Below are 21,103 nucleotides of genomic sequence, written 5' to 3'. Positions count from 1 at the left end.
TTCATAATTGTGAGCAATCCTGGTTAATCTGACATTTTTGTGAAATTTCTCCAAATGACAAATCAGAAGTCGTTGCTAACTAAACTTTATATTTCACTAGCTTTACTACCCGGCTTCGCCCGGGACTTGGATTCACCACGCCCGGCCCACCTTTGTCTCCCCAGTGGCGATGTTCACACACCACACCAGTTACTCGTTTGAGGCTGAGTCGACCTAGGGGAGACCCAGGACCGGTTCAAATAATCGTCACTGGTGGTGGCCGTGTGCGGGAATCGAGCTCGGGTGGCCTGGTTCGTAGCGCAGCGTGCTAACCACTACACTACAATACGTTACGCTTCCACATGCGTGGGTCACGTGACAGATTTGACGTCACAGATCACTTGCCGTGCAAAAATATATGCATTATTGAGCTCCCCCCCAAAAAAAGTATATATTTATAATTTTTGCATGGTGTACAGTCTGGAAAGTACCCACATGGCAAATTTCCAGTTTGTTGCATGTCGGGAAGTACGCTAAACATTTTGAAAATACACACATTCACAACTTTGCCTTTTATATATATGGAGAGAAATGAATGCTAAACAAAACTTCAGTCAACATTGACTGATTCACGTATTCTCATGATTTGGTCGTATTCATAACTCTGATCCAAAATTCAATTGTATTCATTTATACCAATTTGTTTTTCCAACATAATTCGTTATAAGTTTATGTTTCAATGGACACCATAGAGTTTAGAAGATCGTGTCTTCACGTAAATTGCTGGAACGGTGTTTAGCTGTTTAATCCTGGAATGTCACGCAAGAACAACAAACGTTCTGGTACTATTAATTGTGGAATATGTGCTGGTACCTTAACCTACAATATACAATACCGAGCATTCATTATTTATTTTGTCAAATATAAAATGGACACGGGAATTACATGGGCAAAACATTTTCTCAGACCACACCGACGGGCCCACTGCACGTCCACAGCTGCTCGTTCTATAATTATGTAATAAAGGTCGTGGAAGCGACTTCTGGAATCAGGGTCTTTATTTGTCTTTCGTTCATATAAATTCCACTCCTGTCTTACTCCTTCACGCTACTAACAGACAGCGTGAGAGGGAGAGAGACTCGTGCTGCCACGTTGCAGGCCTGGACCCCCACTCCAGCGTGGCCTCACCCTTCGTTCGTTCCAGATCTGACCACGTGTTGTCCGTCTCCACCCCTTTTAATACCCGGGTCACGTGGTACCTTTCCACCAGTCCTGGTTAACCTCCATGGAATCTTCCAAACTCCGTCGTACGATCCCAGGACCACGCCCCTGACTCGTCCCCCCATTGGCTGTGGTTTAAGCCAGCAGATCCAATCCTCTACTTGCAGATGTCACCTTCCCATTACGTCAGGGCCACGCCCCTAGACTTCTCCCCATTGGCTATGGGCCAGGACCGATAGAGCCAATCATCGTAACGAGGTGTGATCATTCAACCCCCCGGCTATACCCTCACATTACAATTGATCTGAGTTTAATCTTAATTTTAGAACTTTCGTGACTGCAGGAATTATTATTTGTTTCTTTCGGTTAAGTCACGTCTAAAGATAAAATAATAAATTAAATTAAATATTAAACATAAAATTAAATTACATTTCTGGTTAGATTTTATGTCGCTATTTCATTATACCTGATGATGATTGCTTGTGTTGCAATCGAAACGTCGTATTCTATTATCTGAGTTTACCAGTCTGTTCAACAGCGCAACAGTTGAAGTGTAGTCTCCAACTTAACAACTCGGCATCTACATCAACACCAGCCTGCCACAGCCATGGACGCCGAGGAGTACAAAGTTCGAGGTGAGTTGATGTCTCGAAATAAGCATGGCACCAATTAGCCAAACTTAAGTCGTGGTATTTCCCAAACGTGTAACAAGTTGCTTGGGTTTTTTCTCTCCATGCTTCGATGTCCTCTATAACAGTTTGGAATCTATCGAGACCAAAAGTGTAATTTCTAAGGGCAAAACAATAGCAGTACAGCATTAAAGAAAAAAAGCATTTAAGGTACAACACGGGCATTACAGTATTGTCAAGTTTACAATACGTATTTGATTTACATGGAAGTTGATGTAGTATTTTATGGTGATTATTGTACATGGGTATACAGTACTTTTAACGATTTATAGTGGTTGGAAATGATGCATAAAATATGCTTGGACTTATGGGTGCATACAAGATGTAATTGTTAACCTATCCTGTAAAGTAAGGTTTACATCCACAACTTGGAAAGAGTCTATAATCACATCAGGGTTAACATTTGGAACGAGAGAAATGGGAAAGCATGAATTAATACGGGCACACGGGTAAGAATTTTAAAATAACCACTTTTGCAATTGTATGTATGTTGAACTTCTTTAGCACTATACGTGCTAATCGGAGGTGCGAATTTACAGTGGCAATTCAGTACACTATTGTACATTTTATAAATTGACATTGTAAACAAAAAAATTACAGTACACAAGACAACACAACAGAGGTACAAAATGAAGAAATTAAAGACATTTTACTTGGTTAAAACTCCAAACCAAAGATTATACAAATTCTAATCACATTCGTTAATGACACTGCCTTCCGAACATCCTCAGAAAAATGTAATAGGTCCAAATTTTTTTGAATTGTTCATCTATAACACGAGCGTTTTAACGTACTTTTGACACGGGCGAACTGAGCTCGATTACCGGCCATGATTAACATACATAAGTGGATTGGTAAAATCCTGTAAATTATGAAACAAATGTCGACAACAGAAAATTGTTATCATCAGTCTGAAATCGGCTTTAGTATTTATACTGTATTCCTGTCCATTTATATAATAGAAACATGTAGTTAGTATAAACTTTGCAAAATGTACATATCTACAAAGTATTAAGGTCCACCCTATTGTTTTGTAATGATTATGTGAATGGTATCACAATGCCCTTGTCCAATCATCAGAAACTCTTCTGCGTTGCGTCATATTCAGAATAAATTTTCTTTTGGCATCCAGTTTGGACTGAACATTTGATAATCACATGTCATACATCATTAATATTAACCCGCATATCTGACAACCATCAGTAGTCATAATATGCAACTGATGCCACAATCCTCCGGATTGCATCAACACCTGCATAGGTATGTAGCCATTAGATAAGGAACGTTGGGTCAACGTTGGCTCAACGTTGCAAATTTACTGGGTTTTGAGCACCTGTTGTGGTAGGTTCAAGTACGGTTACAAGGCAGATTTTTTAAGTGATGAACTTCATTAATGAATTTCGATTTAAAGCTTTCGTGACTGCAGGGATTCATCTTCTTGGTTCTTTCGGTAAAGTCACGTAGAATGGAAATAATAAAATAATAAAAATAAAACATAATAAAATAATTCTCACGACGTTTCGGCCACAACGCAAGCAGCCGTCCTCAGGTGAAGACCAGGTCTGTCGGGGAGACAGCGTCTGAATGAAACACCACCACGCTTGAAGCGTATATTTAAGCTGGGTTGGAAGGGGGGAAGGGGCGCCTTGACAAAATAATTTATACAGCAGTGTGATATACAGTAGGGTGGATAGAATAATACATAGTGTAATATTACACTATGTATTATTCTAAGGTATAGGGTGGTGTATAGTAATACAGTATATAATTTAATGTTGGGTTTGTCTATGGCAGCATATAGTACGGGGTAGACCCGTGTGATGTAAGGAAAAAAGTTTAGCTGGAAGCATATTATAATTTTTGCGACATAGAATTGAAATGTATTACTTACTGTTAGTAGCTCAGCTTATTGGAGAGTATATTTAGTATACTGATGATACTATGTAGTTTATACTTTTTACGTGGTGGTTTAGTTACTGCAGCTATATACTATTAACATTTCTTCCCTTTATTAATGCTACCCCTATCCCCTCCCTTTGATGCTGCTAATCCTGCATAATGCACGGGCATAATATGACTTCGAAACCCCTCGCCCACCTACGCATTTCACAAGTTGAACTAATCACATACCTGCATTTCCCATAAATATGCTAAAATTCCTCTTGATATGCAAATTCTTTTGTCAAGGCGCCCCTTTCCCCCTTCCAACCCAGCTTAAATATACGCTCCAAGCGTGGTGGTGTTTCATTTTGCTTCCTCTTAGTACTCGACGGTCAATGGTATAGTGCAGGGGTTGGCAACCAAAATAACAAGAAGAGCCATTTCTTTCCAATTCGGTACAAAATTCAGTATTTCAAGAGCCGCAATGCATCTGAGTACATACTGTACATACGTACATATTGTCAAGAAGCAGCCCGTAAAGAGCCGTATGCGGCTCCGGAGCCGTAGGTTGCCGACCCCTGGTATAGTGTATAGCAGATTGTATAATAATAAATAGTATAAAATTGTAATGTTTAATACAATGTATAAGGCAATATATAGTATCGTAATTGTATAGTGAATATACAGCAGTGTGATATACAGTAGGGTTGAAAGAATAATACATAGTGTAATATTACACTATGTATTATTCTAAGGTATAGGGTGGTGTATAGTAATACAGGATGTAATTTAATGTTGGGTTTGTCTATGGCAGCATATAGTACGGGGTAGACCCGTGTGATGTAAGGAAAAAAAGTGTAGCTGGAAGCATATTATATTTTTTGCGACATAGAATTGTAATGTATTACTTACTGTTAGTAGCTCAGCTTATTGGAGAGTATATTTAGTATACTGATGATACTACGTAGTTTATACTGTAGTTTTTTACGTGGTTGTTTAGTTACAGCAGCTACCTACTATTACATTCCTTCCCTTTATTAATGCTACCCCTATCCCCTCCCTTTGATGCTGCTAATCCTGCATAATGCACGGGCATAATATGACTTTGAAACCGCCCTGCCCACCTCCTACGCATTTCACAAGTAGTACTAATCACATACCTGCATTTCCCATATATATGCTAAATTCATCTTGATATGCAAATTATTTTGTCAAGGCGCACCTTCCCCCCTTCCAACCCAGCTTAAATATACGCTCCAAGCGTGGTGTTGTTTCATTCAGACGCTGTCTCCCCGACAGACCTGGTCTTCATCTGAGGACGGCTGCTTGCGTTGTGGCCGAAACGTCGTGAGAATTATTTTATTATGTTTAATTTTTATTATTTTATTATTTCCATTCTACGTGACTTTACCGAAAGAACCAAGAAGGTTCATTAATGAACTGAAGAGTTTTATGAATGAACAGAACTCCATGAATGAATCACTGTACAGTACTTTATTTGTTCTCAATAACATTTACTACAGAGGTATTTGTGCTCGCTTCTCAATCTATCTTCTCTGAGGCAACATTTTAGATACGTCATGTTTTCCCGAGATATGTTCGAACTAATGTTTTGCATCGTGGACTGCATGTTGATCATTCAGCAAAGTTCTATTGCAGGATGACGGCAAATACATTAAGTGCCCCATTATTTAAAAAGCTATTTAAAACTTATTTACATTATTGTCATATACGCAATAAATTACGTTCTTTCAGCAACGCGCATTTTTATTATGCGCATTACAAATGTGTTATGTATTCGTATTATATTATACAGGAGCGTACTGTGCTGTATATTGCTTGTGGATTACAGTATAGCTTGTCAGTTTCAATGGTAACCAGGATAGCTACCGTGTATTATAGTAATTCTCTCAAGAGTCATGCTGAAGGGCCATGCTTGAATATGCTTTACATATGTAATAAACGACTTCCACGACAGGTTGAGACTTGCGTCCTTTCTTTATTTAGTGATGACTGCTCGGCTCCGCACTCCCTTCTCGATGGTCACCTTCTCTCCCTCTTGCCGCATGCACGCGCTCACTGCCCCTCCATTCCCGCGCGGCTTCTCTCGCTCTCGCTTCCCCGTGCCCCGCTGGTCAATGGCACGCCCGGGAGTCAGGAGAGCTTCGGCCCTCGAGGCTGCCATGTGGCCGGTGGCGTGACGAGATGGCGGAGATGCAGTCTGAACCCAGGCTTCCACACCGACCCTGAGTCCTCCCCTTGCCTCTCTTTATATCCCTCTCGGCAAAGCAAAGCCCTGCCTCTAACCACGCCCCCCTCAGAACCTTCCCGATGGTTCCCGCATGCACCCATGAGCTCCGCCCATGAACTTTGGCCCAGATGGAACCCTTAGCCCTGATTGGCTATGACCAATGCAGCAGTGCCTATGCAGCCCTCCGTCGCCCGTCGGTGTCCTCTCTCATTTCATTACATCAACCCCCCCCCCCCCCCCCCCGGGATAAAAAAAACTAGCCGTCCCGGCTAGGAAGAAGGTTAACCCAGATAATGGGAGAGCAATACCGCAGAACCCGGCGAGAATCAGAACAACAATAACAATGCATAAAATTGAATGCAACGAACGAACACGAAAAAACCAGCGTGAAATAGGAAGAATTAACGAAATCGGCTCGACTTGGAACGTGCGGCCTCGCTGGCTCCGACGCAGCCAGAGGTGAAAGTGCCGACGGTGCGGCAGCGGATGCAGCCGACGTAGGGCTGGCTCGAGCGGAGTCGTCAGCAGCAGAAGTCCTCAGGGCCTGGGCGGCTGTGGGCGGCAAAAAAGAGTCTTTCGGGGGATCAACCGGCAACTGGGTTGGCGCGTCGGATGCATCAGTCCCCGGCAAGCCAATCTTTGGAGATGACGAACAGACGCGCGGAGGAAAGAATGGTTTCAACCGGGACGTGTGGACGAACTAACGACGGGATCCCACCCGGATGCGCACACACTGAGGATGCCGAATTTCAACCGACTCCACAGGCCCCTGCCACGGCCTGTGAAATTTGGGAGAGATGCCCAATGGCCAAAGGCACCTCTCCCAAAGGCATCTGAGGGCAATGAAGCCAGGCCCGATCACCCACAGATCACGGCATTCCGCGGCCAGACCTTCGTGCACAACGCCCGTTACGAGCTTGAGTTTTGGCCGTACCAATTCACGTCGCCTCCCGCGCCTCAGTAATGCGGCGTATGGAGTCCTGGACCTGGTCGGGAAGGGTCTGTTTGGGGCCCTTTAATGGGCATCCCCAACTGTGCACCAATGGGCAGCACATTCTCCCGTCCATACATGAGAAAAAACGGGGAGTATCCGGTGGAAGCGTGTGGGGCCATCCAATAGGCAGAGAGCACGCCGGGCATATGCAAGTCCCAATCGGCCTGTTTCTCACTGACAGTGTGGCACAGCATGGCGGTCATGGTACGATTTAGTCGCTCGACCATCCCATCAGTCTGCGGATGGTAGGGCGACGTCCCGATCTTTTTAGTGCCCATTGCGTCACAAACATCGCGCAGTAATTTGGACGAGAAATTCCGACCTTGATCCGTAAGCAATTGTTTCAGGGCACCTTTGTCCATAACGTAACCATAAAAAAATGCCTCGGTGATAGAGGACGCCGATTGATCCGGCAATGGCCACACCATTGGCCATCGGGAACAATATTCCACCGCCACCAAAATAAATTTATTGCCACGGGGGGTGGGTGGAAATGGGTAGTGGCATGAGCCAGTACCGTACCAGCAGGGACCAAAACACCTTCTGGACCCCCATTTAGAACCTGCAAAAATGGGGCCTGCCCGGAACGGACAATCGTTTGCACGCCTACAAGAGAAAGAACCTTGGTAGCGGTGTTCGAGGGGGTCAAGAGTATTCCCGCCGCCATATTCGCACCGCAGAACCCTTATCGATACCGCAATGGGACGAGCATCTGGGGATTTCGACTGTAACATCTGCCAGCGCCTATGTAAAACGCGTTGAGGTAAGGTGCTCTATACATATAAAAAAAATAAAAAAGTGTTTCAATGCACGCACTTTTATTTGCACTCAAAGGTAGAAAATGACTTATTGTCACCCCAGAAAGTCAAATTTGATGTGCTGAATAAAAGTGGGTGGTTTGTATAAATAAATTAAACATTGATAGCAGTCTGCATCAAAGATCAAATTCCTCGTGTCCTGTCCATATCCCGCCGCTGCTTCACCTTTCCAGCTGATGCTATGATTGGTGAATCCAGAGCTGTTGAGGACTGTTGTTCAGGCTTAGCAACCATGGTCACTTACATTATTTTAGTCAAACGTTGTACAGAGAAGCAGCATCGTGCGACAGAAAAGCATCGAGATTCAGATGCAGCTTTGATTCAGTAAATGGTCACATGCAAGTGTAATAAACGACTTCCACGACGACTCTGGACTGGTGTCTTTTATTTAACAGAATGTCCGCACAGCACCGCTCTCTCTCTCTCTCTGGATGGCTTCCCTCTCTACTGCCGTGACGCGCGCTCTCCCTCTTCCACCATCGCGGCGCATCTCTCTCTGTCTCCACACTCGTTGCTGGCTGGCGGCGCACTGGGAGGAGAGAAGGCTTCGCTGGCAGAGCCCGCCTCGTGGCCGGTGGCGAGTAGAGGTAGGCGATAATACAGACCGGGACTCCAGGCTCCCCACACCAACCTCGAGTGCTCTCCTGCCTCTGCTTATATGCCCCCCGGCAGAGCTAAGCTCCACCTACGGCTATGCCCCCTCATGGAACCCTCTAGATCAGGGGTCCCCAACCCCCGGGCAGCGGACCGGTATCGGTCCGCGGCCTGTTAGGAACCGGGCCGCACAGCAGGAGGTGAGCGGTGAGTCTGCGCATGGCCCGCCCATGATTTTATTTACCACTTCCATCCGCACCTCTTTCCTGCACTGCGCACTTGTTTCAGTCACAGTTTTGGTAAGCCCACAAGCTAACCGTAGCCAAAATTAGTAAAAAACAAACGTCGCTGGAGAGCTTCTTTGAAAAGGGGGAAAGACCCAATGATGAACCCCTTCCCCCCCCCCCCCCCCGGTCCGTGAAAAATTGTCTTCCACGAAACCGGTCCCTGTTGCCAAAAAGGTTGGGGACCGCTGCTCTAGATGGTTCCCGAATATTCTCCGTAGCTACGCCCATTACCTTTAGCCTAGATTGAATCCCTACTCCCGATTGGATACCGGTTACCTAGCAGTGGCCGTGCAGTTGTCTCCTTTAACCCCCCAGGTGGCGCTCTCTCATTACATCACCCCCCCCCCCCCCAGGAAGAAAAAAGACTAGCCGGTCTGGCTAAGAATGAAATTGGACGAGTAATGGAGAGACGCAATTAAAGACCGCGCGGCAATGACAAGGGTGTGTAACAGACATAAAAGCAACACGAACTGTACAAGCCAGCATTAAAAGGCGAATAACCAAGCAAAGATAAATCAGAACATCAGGAAAATCGAGGCGTTTTGGAATGGGTCCGCGACGCCGGACCCTATGTGGTAGCCGTATCCTGTTCTGCGTCGATCGGCGCGGCTGGAAGTGTAGCGGTCGTACGGAAGAGCGGAGGGGTCTGATGTAACAGGACCGGACCCGGCAAGACCATCGTCCGCGACATCAGTCAGGAGTTCGGATGATGTGGACGGCAAAACAGAAATCTTCAGAGGATCAACGTGTAACCGCACCCCCTCTGGCTCATCGGACACGACAGACCCAGGAAACCCAATATGTGGAGATGACAAAGCAACACGTGGAGGAACGAAGGGTTCAACTGCGACAGGTGGACAAACCAATGACGCCGAACCGCCCGAATACGTACACACTGTGGGCGCTTAACCTCAACCACTTCCACCGTGGCATGCCACGGCTTGTGCAGGTTGGGAGAGGTGCCAACAGGCACCTGAGGGTAATGCAGCCAGGCTCGGTCACCGACGGACCATGACAAGTCGTGGCCGGACCTGCGCGCACAGCGCTCATTGCGCGCCTGCGTTTTAGTGGTGTTAACCTGAGCCACCTCCCACGCCTCAGAAATCCGGCGCAGGGAGTCCCGCACATGGTCAGGCAGGGTCAATTTAGCGCCCCCAATAGGCGATCTCAATTGAGCATCAATAGATGGCACATTTCCCCTTCCATACATGAGAAAAAATGAAGAAACCCCGTGGAAGCATGCGGAGCCATCCTGTAAGCGGCGAGCACGCTCGGAATGTGCAAATCCCAATTGGCTTGTTTGGCATCCACAGTCTGACAGAGCATGGCTGTCAAAGTCCGATTTAGATGCTCGACCATCCCATCAGTCTGAGGGTGATATGGCGACGTCCTAATCTTCTTGGTACCCAAAGCATCGCAAACGTCGCGTAGATAAATTTCGGCCCTGGTCCGTAAGCAATTGCTCCGGGGCACCTTTGTCCATGACATAGCCATTAAAAAATGCATCAGCGATGGAGGATAGGGATTGGTCAGATAAGGGCCAAGCCATCGGCCACCGGGAAGAATATTCCACACCCACCAAAAGGTATTTGTTACCCCTGGGAGTGATCGGGAAGGGCCCCAGGACGTCGAGAGCCACCAACTCATTGATGCGCGTAACGTAAATAAATTGCAGCGGCGGATGGCACTTCAGGCGCCAACGGTCCACTATATCATCCCTCCACATCAAAAGGGCCCTCCTGAAAAGCCAATCGACCACCTTCCACTGACACAGAACCTTCTTGCTTTTGTTCCGCCTGACGCCGCAGAGCCCCTAAGGAGTCATCCAACAGCTGCTCGCGCATCCATACGGAGCAGGGCAACTGCAACACATTGTCGGCCGGCACATCCACCCCATGCAAGGAAGACTCGTTCACTGCGGACATGACCATTCGCGGCAGCAAAGCGAGAGGCGAGCAACGACTTATCCTGGAGAAACACGCACAACGAGTCACCGGCGGCAGTCGATCCAGTATATCGGCATTACAATGCCGAGAACCCTTACGATAAACGACGTCGAACGAGAACTCCTGTAATATCTCGAGCCAACAAGACAGCTGACCGGCTGGCTACTCAGCCTTCAACGAGTATTGGAGAGCCGCATGATCAGTGCGGACAACGAACTTTCTGCCATAAAGGTAAGGCCTATACAGGCGCACAAAATAGACAATGGCCAACAGTTCCCTCCTGGTAACACAATAGCGACTTTCCGCGGGGGAAAGAACACGGCTGCCGTACGCGACCACCTTCTCCACCCCGTTTTCCGACTGAGATAAAACTGCGCCTATGCCCATACCGCTGGCATCGGTGTCGAGGATAAACGGCAACGAAAAACAGGATATTGGAGCGTCGGCGCATCGGATAAGCGAGCACGAAGTGCCACGAACACCGCTTCCTCCTCAGGACCCCATTTGAATCTCTGATTTTTGTCAGTCAGGGCGTGCAAGGGCTAAAAGACTGTAGCGAAATTTGGCACGAATCAACGGTAATACGACGCAAAGCCGACGAAACTGCGAACATCACCCACACACGTGGGGGTAGGCCAGTCATGGACACAGTCAGTTTTTGTCAGATCCGTGGCAACACCATCGGTACTCACCACGTGACCCAAATAGCGCACCGAATTTTGCAGCAGATGACACTTTTTAGGTTTAAACTTGAGGTTGGCAGAGCGCATTCTCTCAAAAATGGAGCGCAGGCGTAGGAGGTGTTCGTCGAACGTATGACTAAACACAATCACATCGTCTAAATAAATAAGGCACGTATCCCACTGCAAGCCAGCCAACACGAGCTCCATTAAACGTTGGAAGGTAGCCGGAGCCGAATATAAGCCCATATGAAGGCAGTTAAACTGAAAGAGTCCGAGGTGTGCGGAAAGCGGTTTTCAGCGTCGACGAGTCGTCCAGTGGCAACTTACAAAACCTGGATGACAAATCGAGAGTGGAAAAGTACCGTGCCCCAGACGGCACATCAAGGGAGTCATCCATGCGTGGCAGTGGATACGCATCGGCCACCGAAACCTTATTTGTCACTGACAGCACTCTGGACGCGCTCCTTCTCCTCTGGGCGCAACCGGTGTGAGTTTTGGCAAATAGGGTTGGCCCCATCCGTGTCAATGTGGTCAGACAAAAGGGACATGCGCCCCAAGTCGAAATCGTCCTTACTAAAGACGTCAGAAAAATCGCGCAGAAGCGCGCGCAACCTATTCCGTTGTTCGGGCGACAATGCCGAATTTTCACGACAAAACTCTGTAATCCATCTATCGTCTGAAACAGCAGAAGTATGAGTCGCCCCCACCAATCGATGCGGCTCCACCTCCGCGCATTCCATAAAGGTGGTGGTGGAATGGGCCAAAACAGTGCCGGTGGGAACGAAAACCTCATCCGGACCCCCATTGAGAACCTGCAGAAATGGTGCCTGTTCGGAGCGAACGATCGTCTGAGCGCCGACCAGCGTCAGACCACGAGTTGCAGCATTAGATGGGGTCAGGAGCACCCCAGCCGCCGAATTACTGCAGCCACCCCCTTTTCATAGCGCAGCGGCACCAACATCTGGGAACCCGGCGGGATCTCAACCGTGACATCGACCAGCGCCTGCACTTTGGCACCCCGAGGTGAACAACTCAGCGATGAGGACAGAACTAACAAATTGGGACCTGAGGGCATTTCTAAGCAGCCCTGGTCCACCAAGATCTTTATAGGCAATCAGTACCCAACAAGCACGGCACAGCCAAGGGCGTGGAGATCAGAACCGGCCCCAACACGGCGACCTCCCCGATCGCGATATGAGCGTCCACCTGACCGACGATGCCCATGCTACCCCTGTTAGCAGTTACAAAAGCCGGATGAACACGCAAGACGGGAATCGATAACAATTGAAAGATCACATCCGAAATGATCGTAGCGGAAGCCCCTGTGCCAACTAAGACGCGGACATCTACCCCCTGAATGAAACCAGGTACCGCCGAGGATCCCGCAGCAGCCGGGACTACACGACGCGCCAATTTTTTCCATTGGGTCACCATAACAGGCCAACGAACACAGCCCATCAGCCCCCGAATCGCGATACGAATAACCATGCCCCGTGGTATGAGACGCATGAGGTGGCGAATTTGGCCGGGTATCCGACGTGTACCGACTCGCCTGTGAGGGATGATGGTGATCCGTCGGAGAAACAGCAGGAGTCGGAGCAGCAGGCAGAGTCGGCGATCGAGGGCGGCCCCTGCACTCCCTCGCGAAGGGGCCCAAGCGGCCACACCTGAAGCAAGTGATGGCCGTCTGCCGGGCATCCCCATCCTCACGCTGATGCAGACTGCTGAACCTCCGGCATCGCGAAGGGTCATCTCGACCCCGACCCCAACGAGGCACAGCAGCGGCCAACTGCCCTCAGCAGTTGCGTGCTCCGGCGGGATGTCCACCACTTTAGTCGGTGACCACCCCTTGGGCTCACCATCCCGAGCAGGGTCGCCCATCCACGCAGACATCTGGGACCAGCACTGCAGGCTCTCATGCACGTGAAGACACCTAGCACATCATGCCCGCAAGAGGGCAAGACTATTCCAATGTCCCTTGCCAAGGCCAACATGCAGTCCATGACCAACGAGTCAAGAACCTCCTGCTTAACATCGGGGTAGGAGTCCAAAGCCAATGCTATAAGGGTACTTCAGTAGGCGAGCGGAGACTCCGAGCTTCTCCTTCTCCGTTGCATAAACTTTCATCGGGTGCTGGAAGGTGGTTCATAGACCTCCGCAATTTTGGCATAAACACTTTCAAGCGTCTTCTTCTTCTTCTCAGGAGGGATCGATCTAAAGACCGCTAGAGCATCGTCGTCCAGGACAGTTGGAAAAGCGACCAGCGCCTCCTCCTCTGACCACTGCACCGACCGGAACGCTGCCTCAAACCTCCAAGTGAAGGCACTCCAATCACCGCCGGCAGCGATGAATTATTTTACGTGCGGAAGCTGGCGGGTGCGCTCAGCCCCGTGTTGCCCAGCAGGAGCAGCGGCCCCCGCAGCCAGCGCGCACCGCGGCTCACTGGAAATGGCAGGCTCCGACCGCGCCTCAGCCGCGCCTACAAAGATGGCGGCGTCCTGCCGCGTGGTCTCCGCAGCGCGCGTAATGGCGGACGCCTCCCCAGTGCCCGCGACGGCGGCCGTCGTTTCCGCAGGGGGACTCTCCGAGGCTCCAGTCTGGAGCCTCTGCACGTCACCCCTCAGCAGTACCTCCTGCGGGCGCCCCGACGACATGGACAAGGCGACGAGCGAAACCAGCTGGAGAAGCACTGTCCGCAGCAACTCCAGCTGCTCCTCCATCCTCCTACAGGCGTCTTCCACCTGCAGTGGTGAAGAAGCCGCAGCCGCCCCGCCCACTTCTGGCGCGGCGACTTCACCAGCCGTGGTTCCTGTAACCGGGACCATGGATCCCGGGGTCGGCAGGTCCTGGGTCACCGCCTCGTCGGAAGACTCAACAGGTGAGTTCTTCTTCTTGAGATGCTTGGACATTTCTCTTTCTATGTTTCCGTCTCCAGAAGAACCACTTCTGACTCCAATGTAATAAACGACTTCCACGACGACTCTGGACTGGTGTCTTTTATTTAACAGAATGTCCACACAGCACCGCTCTCTCTCTCTCTGGATGGCTTCCCTCTCTCTCTACTGCCGTGACGCGCGCTGTCCCTCTTCCACCGTCGCAGCGCGTCTCTCTCTCTCTCTCCACGCTAGCCGCAGGCTGGCAGCGCGCTGGGAGGAGAGAAGGCTTCGCTGGCAGAGCCCGCCACGTAGCCGTTGGCGAGTAGAGGTAGGTGATGATGCAGACCGGACTCCAGGCTCCCCACACCAACCTCGAGTCCTCTACTGCCTTTGCTTATATGCCCCCCGGCAGAGCTAAGCTCCGCCTACAGCCATGCCCCCTCGTAGAATCCTCTAGGTGGTTCCCAAATATTCTCCGTAGCTCCACCCATTACCTTTGGCCTAGATTGAATCCCTATTCCCGATTGGATACCGGTTACCCAGTGGTGGCCGTGCAGATGTCCCCTGTAACCCCCCAGGTGGCGCTCTCTCATTACACAAGTACTGCATTGTTTCATGCACAGGTAAGGAGATGGTGGACTACATCGCCACGTATCTAACTGGGCTACGTGACCGGCCTGTGAACCCATCCGTGCGGCCTGGCTACCTGCGTCCCCTGCTGCCCCCTGGCCCCGCGCAGCAAGGAGAGCCTTGGGAGAGAATCTTTGAGGACGTGGAGCAGCTCATCATGCCTGGGGTAACGCACCCAGCCAGAGAATTGTGAATAAGATAGGATCAAGCAAGGATCATGCCTTACAACATGTGGTGTAACCTGAAAAAACATCGGACCACTGTTTAATTTCTGCTGTATTAATTTAAGTTGTGACGTGCATACAGATTGCACACTGGCAGAGCCCACACATGCATGGATATTTCCCGGCACTCAACTCGTACCCATCGCTTCTTGGTGACATGCTGGCGACTGGGATGAATTGTGTCGGCTTCACATGGGTACGTCTGTGCGTAAAGTGCTGTATTTGCATAACGACAGCAACGACTATTCACCACTAAGTGGCGGTGATGTCACCACACAGCGCTTGTGCCAGGCTTGGTGCATATACAATGAGTGACAGTACAACCATCACAAATCATGCGGGAACTCTTTGAGATATGCATCTTAGTTAAATTAAGACATTTGGAAACGTTTTGAGAAAACAATATGCAAGGGTAACAATACAAATGTACAAATTTAACTAAAGTTTGAAAACATTTGCTAAATCATTTTAATAGTTTATTACACAATCATTACAGCAAATTAAGTATTTACATTTTATATAAAATCGCGTAATGTTGAAGAAAACGTGTTAATGGATATATTTTAAGATATGTAAGTAAAAAATATATATTCAGTGAATAGGGGGTCCAGGGAAGATCAGATATTGCTTGCCACGAATGTTAAACATGGGCAGACTTAATCTGGTAAGACTTAATCTGGCCCAAAAAATATTCAGATTTTTTTATTTACAGAATAAATAAACACGTGCAAGAAATATTTTTTTTTACAAATTCAATATACAATTTATTTGCAAGCTGAGACTGTAGGTAGGTTATTTGATTCGAGTAAAATTCCTTGTTTTATTGGTTATTGAGCAGCTCCAACACTATTATTAAAACTATGGTAATAAGGGGACCGTTTGTGTTTTGTAACTGTTGATGCGTGATCTGTGCCAGGCATCTAACCCGGCCTCCACGGAGCTGCAGATAGTGATGACGGACTGGCTGGTGAACATGCTGTCCCTCCCTGACACCTTTCGACATGATCACCCAGACGGATGTGGAGGTGGAGTCATACAGGTCCTTCATCTATATCATATTTGCAACACTTTGGTTTACAAAGCAGTACATTTAAAATCTAAATACATCTAAAACGATGAACAGATTAACAGAATAGGCAAGAAAGATTAGAAGCAAACATTTAAGGGGTGGAGAGTGGAGACAGACAGGAGACCATACTCAAAAGAGTATGGAAAGAGTATGGATTCCTGCAGTCACGAAAGCTTCAAATCAAGACAGACAGGAGAATTGATAGGATGGCGCTGTGGGAAATACAAGTTGGAAGTGATGTGTTTAAGAAGAGATTTGAATGCTAGAAGGGGCCAGTTGATATAAATGAGTGATAGCAATTGTCATATTAACCGCAATGTAATAGTGACCTACTGTCACATGTGTTCATCAGGGTGCTTGCATGGCCTGCACGTGTAGCACAGTTGCCTCCAAGGTCAGTGGACCATTTTTTTTTTACTTTTGATCAATTATAATTATTAATGTATCAATTTGTTGCACTCATCCCAAAAATGTGTGTGCGTGTGTACTTGCGTATTTGTCGAACAGAGCTCAGTGAGCGAATCCACCATGCTGGCCCTCCTGGCGGCACGGACACGCGCTCTTACACAGTTACGCGGGGATGTGAGCCAGGACATTGGCAATGACGCACTCCTCAACTCACGACTTGTGGGGTACACCTCAGACCAGGTGTGCCAGTCTACACTCTCTAATGCCCGTGCTCACCTTATGTTTAAATGATTATTTATTTCCCCCCCCCCCCCCACACAAATTTTCATTTTAATTCACGTATATAATAGCCCAGATCTGTCCTTCTGTGACTGTGATTAACGGCCCCGGATTGGTTGAAGTACGTCACGTGACCGCGAGCTAGCAGCCAACCAGAGGTACGCCCCTCCCAAACATGTACGCTCCCAGATTGGTTGACGTGCGTCACGTGACCGCGAGCTGGCCACTTCCGTATGTGGTGCGCCCCGCACCTCGGAGGCCCGAGAAGCACCAACAGGACGGCCAAAGCGCCGGAGACGCAGCCACGGAAAGCTGACGGTCGATCCACTCACACACGGCTCCCTCATACACACAGCTCACTCACACACACAATCGCATGCAGCTCAGAGGAGATGGGTGAGTCAGAGTGAGGCAGAGCCATGCTCCGTCCACTGCTGCCCTGAGGGACCCCCCTGCTCTCCACTGCTGGCTTGAGGGAGAGCCGCGCTGTCTCCACTGCTGCCGTGAGGGAGCCAGACGCACTCTCTCCACTGCTGCCCTGAGGCTGAGCTGTGCTCGCTCCGCTGTTGCCCCGAGGGAGAGCCGTGCTCTGTCCACTGCTGCCCTAAGGGAGAGCCGTGCTTTGTCCATTACATTAGTACTCGAGTTTTTTTGGTGCTTAAATCCACTGCTGGATGAAGGCCCACCGCACACTGTGCGAGTGGATCGTAAGGATTCACTTGACCAGTCTGTTGGGGGCCGCCGCACGCTGTGGTTGTTGGGGGGTGCCGCAGGCTGTGGTTGTTCGGGGACGCTGCAGGCTGTGGTTGTGCGGGGGCGCCGCATGCGCCCCCGCACAACCACATAATATATTGTTGGGGGGCACCATAGGCTCCCCCCAACAACCTAGTAGAAGAATATTGAGCATTATCGTACGCTTTTGATGAATGATGCTTCAATCAGAGCGTGTGGAAAATGCTGCCTGCTTCTACTTATTTTCGTAACTTTTCCCTCTCTAAACTTAAACCTAATCACACCTCCGATTAGCACGTTTGGCTACGGACTGTGCGAAAGACCTTCTTCTTGGTTCTTTCGGTAAAGTCACGTAGAAGGGAAGTAATAAAATAATAAAAATTAAACATATTTGATTTTATTATGTTTTATTTTTTTATTTTTATTATTTTATTACTTCCCTTCTACGTGCCTTTACCGAAAGAACCAAGAAGATGAATCCCTGCAGTCACGAAAGCTTTAAATCGAAATGTGCGAAAGACGTTCAACATACATCCATACATAATTAAAGAGAACGAATGAAGGTGAATTCTGACGACCGCCAGGCTCACTCGTCAGTGCTGAAGGCGAGCCTCGTGTCGCTGGTGAGGCTGCGCTCGCTGCCCACGGACTTGGAGTTCTCGCTGCGCGGGGAGACGCTCCGACGCGCCGTGGAGGAGGACCGAGCACAGAGACTTGTCCCGTTCTTCGTGAGTTACTTAACTCCAAGCGTGAATTTGTTTATCGATGCAATGTTCACAAACATTTATTATTACAGTACTGTACTTGATTGGATTACCCAGAAAAACCCCATCACTGAGTGTCTGGGGCCATTTAGACAATTTGTTTTTAGAGAATGTTCATATGTTTATAGGATACTGGAGCATCTAAGAGCCTACACATGCAAGGCAAAACACTGAAATTCCACACATATGTCAGAAACCTACTTGTTGTACAGTACTGTATTTGACTGCCTAGAAGTTACTGAATTACTCATAATGGGGTTTGTATTTCTATTGAGATTCTGCACCACATGCTTGAATATTTGTTCACAGGAGTCATATAGTACCTGTATTGATTCTGTTTGAAGGATTCTTAATTTTTAAGCTTGACACACATAGCAACTGTTACTTATCAACATAACTTGATGATATCACGTGCTCTGAAAAACCCATTCATTCAGTCATGCTGCAAGAAAATGCCTTGAAACACAACCAGGCCACAATATGAACATGACAAGGATGCAATAACTTTCACATTAATTAAAAATTAGGCTTTGGTGTGGTTCAATTAGATGTGGTACTTGGTGTCACTTGTGTAATACGAGAGTTCACCGACGGTCGCCGATCGGTGGGATAGGCTCCGCCGCTTCAGCCATCAGCCAATTAGATGGATACGCCAAGTTCAAGGGCGGAGCTCAAGGGTTCTTGTGGGTAACCATCCAGAAGATTCGTGAGGGGGCGTGGCTATAGGCAGTGTGTGGAGTCTAGAGGCGAGACCATGTCTCGCGCCTCCGGCACGCCAGCGGCCACGTGGCGGGCCGGAGGCTGTCTCCTTGCGCGCCGTCTGTCAGCGGCGCGCGGGAGCGGGGAAGCGTGAGCGAGCTGTGCGCGGAGCGACAACATCTAACGCGCGGAACGAGAGTGGAGCGGTGTCGGTGTGAAGAGAACACGGAGCTGTCCAGCCGACGAGAAATGCACAATAAAGAAGACACGAACTACATATCGTCGTCAAAGTGCTTTATTACACTTGTATGGAACAAAAGACATGATGGGGGTGTAATTTCCCTGCTAATTAGCCATGTAAGCTGACAGAATGTATGCAACAGAGGTACTCGGTTTGTTTGATCGTTTCCACGAACAGTATGGCTAAGATGACGATAAGCTCTCTTGGTAAGATAACTACGTGTGTATAATGCTTTGGTGCTCTCACCACCGTGCATCTTGTGCGTGCGTGTATAGGTGTGCGCAACCCTTGGCACAACAGGCGTCTGCGCGTTTGACAACATGGCAGAACTGGGCCCAATCTGTGAGATGTGGTCTTTGAATTTCTCTTATTCCTAGCACCCTAAGTTCATAACCATTCTAATCGCACCTCCGATTATCACGGTTGGCTTCGTACGGTGCGAAAGAAGTTCAACATACATACACACATAAACTTAAGTCCTTACCCATGAGATTTAAAAGCAGGAGCAAAATGTTTGCTTACTGTAACTCATTTGTTTAGACCTGGTTTAGGAAACCTTTTTACAAGCAAGAGCCAAACATCAGGGTGAAACACGGTTATTGGCTTTTCTTGCGATCCACTCAGGCCGCCAGGAGGGGCTGTGGCTGCACGTGGACGCGGCGTACGCGGGCACTGCCTTCCTGTGTCCCGAGCTGCGTGACCCCCTGCGCGGGGTCGAGTTTGCCGACTCGTTCGTGGTCAACATGGGCAAGTGGATGATGGTCAACCTGGATTGCGCCGTATTTTGGTGAGGCCTCCGTGAATCGTGCAAAATACGTTTTCGACAAGATCGTGTTTGCCTTGTTGCACGAAGCACAAGTTCTTAAGGTTTGTTTATTTGGATTTTATTTTTCACTTCTCAATGTCAGATATTTATATGACCTGAAAACCGATCATATATACCTGTTTAATATGCTTAGATATCCTGTCTTCTGGGAAGTGAAGTGCCAAAGAGTGCTGTGACAGCATTCCCACCCCACTGGCAATCGACTGATCGGTTTCATGAATGCTACAAGGGCATTGAATGAAAGAGATCCCACCCACTGACACCTCTTGAACCAACTGTCACAGTTCAACTACGTAATCGCATGCCTTTTATTGGCCAGCCTCCCACACTTGACCGCACGCTAATAGCCCCACTCACTGTGCCAGGGTGGCGGACAAGCGGAGTCTGCAGAGCACATTCTGCGTGGAGCCGCACTACTTACAGCACGAGCACTCCGGTTCGGTCACAGACTTCATGGTGGGTGAATTTGCTGCACTTAACATGTTTTTTTTCGATTTAAAGCTTTCGTGACTGCAGGGATTCATCTTCTTGGTTCTTTCGGTAAAGTCACGTAGAAGGAAAGTAATAAAATAATAAAAATAAAACATAATAAAATAATTCTCACGACGTTTCGGTCACAATGCAAGCAGCCGTCATCAGGTGAAGAATGAAACACCACCAAGCTTGGAGCGTATATTTAAGCTGGGTTGTTAAGGCGCTCTTCTTCCCACCTCCCCCCCTCCAACCCAGCTTAAATATACGCTCCAAGCTTGGTGGTGTTTCATTCTTCACCTGATGACGGCTGCTTGCATTGTGACCGAAACGTCGTGAGAATTATTTTATTATCAAATTATTTTGTTAAGGCGCTCTTCTTCCCACCTCCCCCCCTCCAACCCAGCTTAAATATACGCTCCAAGCTTGGTGGTGTTTCATTCTTCACCTGAGGACGGCTGCTTGCGTTGTGGCCGAAACGTCGTGAGAATTATTTTATTATGTTTTATTTTTATTATTTTATTACTTCCCTTCTACGTGA

At 48.3% G+C, this 21,103-nt stretch overlaps 1 protein-coding gene across 1 annotated transcript in view; it reads left to right on the top strand.

The window, feature by feature from the left end:
- LOC144930974 (histidine decarboxylase-like) overlaps positions 1-21,103 on the top strand; it is a 59,053-nt gene that overhangs the window by 34,471 nt on the left and 3,479 nt on the right. The gene's annotated exons all lie outside the window — the stretch shown is intronic.

This window comes from Lampetra fluviatilis, chromosome 3, assembly GCF_964198595.1.
Source record: "Lampetra fluviatilis chromosome 3, kcLamFluv1.1, whole genome shotgun sequence".
In the NCBI taxonomy this organism is placed as follows: Eukaryota; Metazoa; Chordata; class Hyperoartia; order Petromyzontiformes; family Petromyzontidae; genus Lampetra; species Lampetra fluviatilis.
The sequence above is the reverse complement of the archived record's forward strand: the minus strand, read 5'-3'. Positions and strand labels throughout refer to the sequence as shown.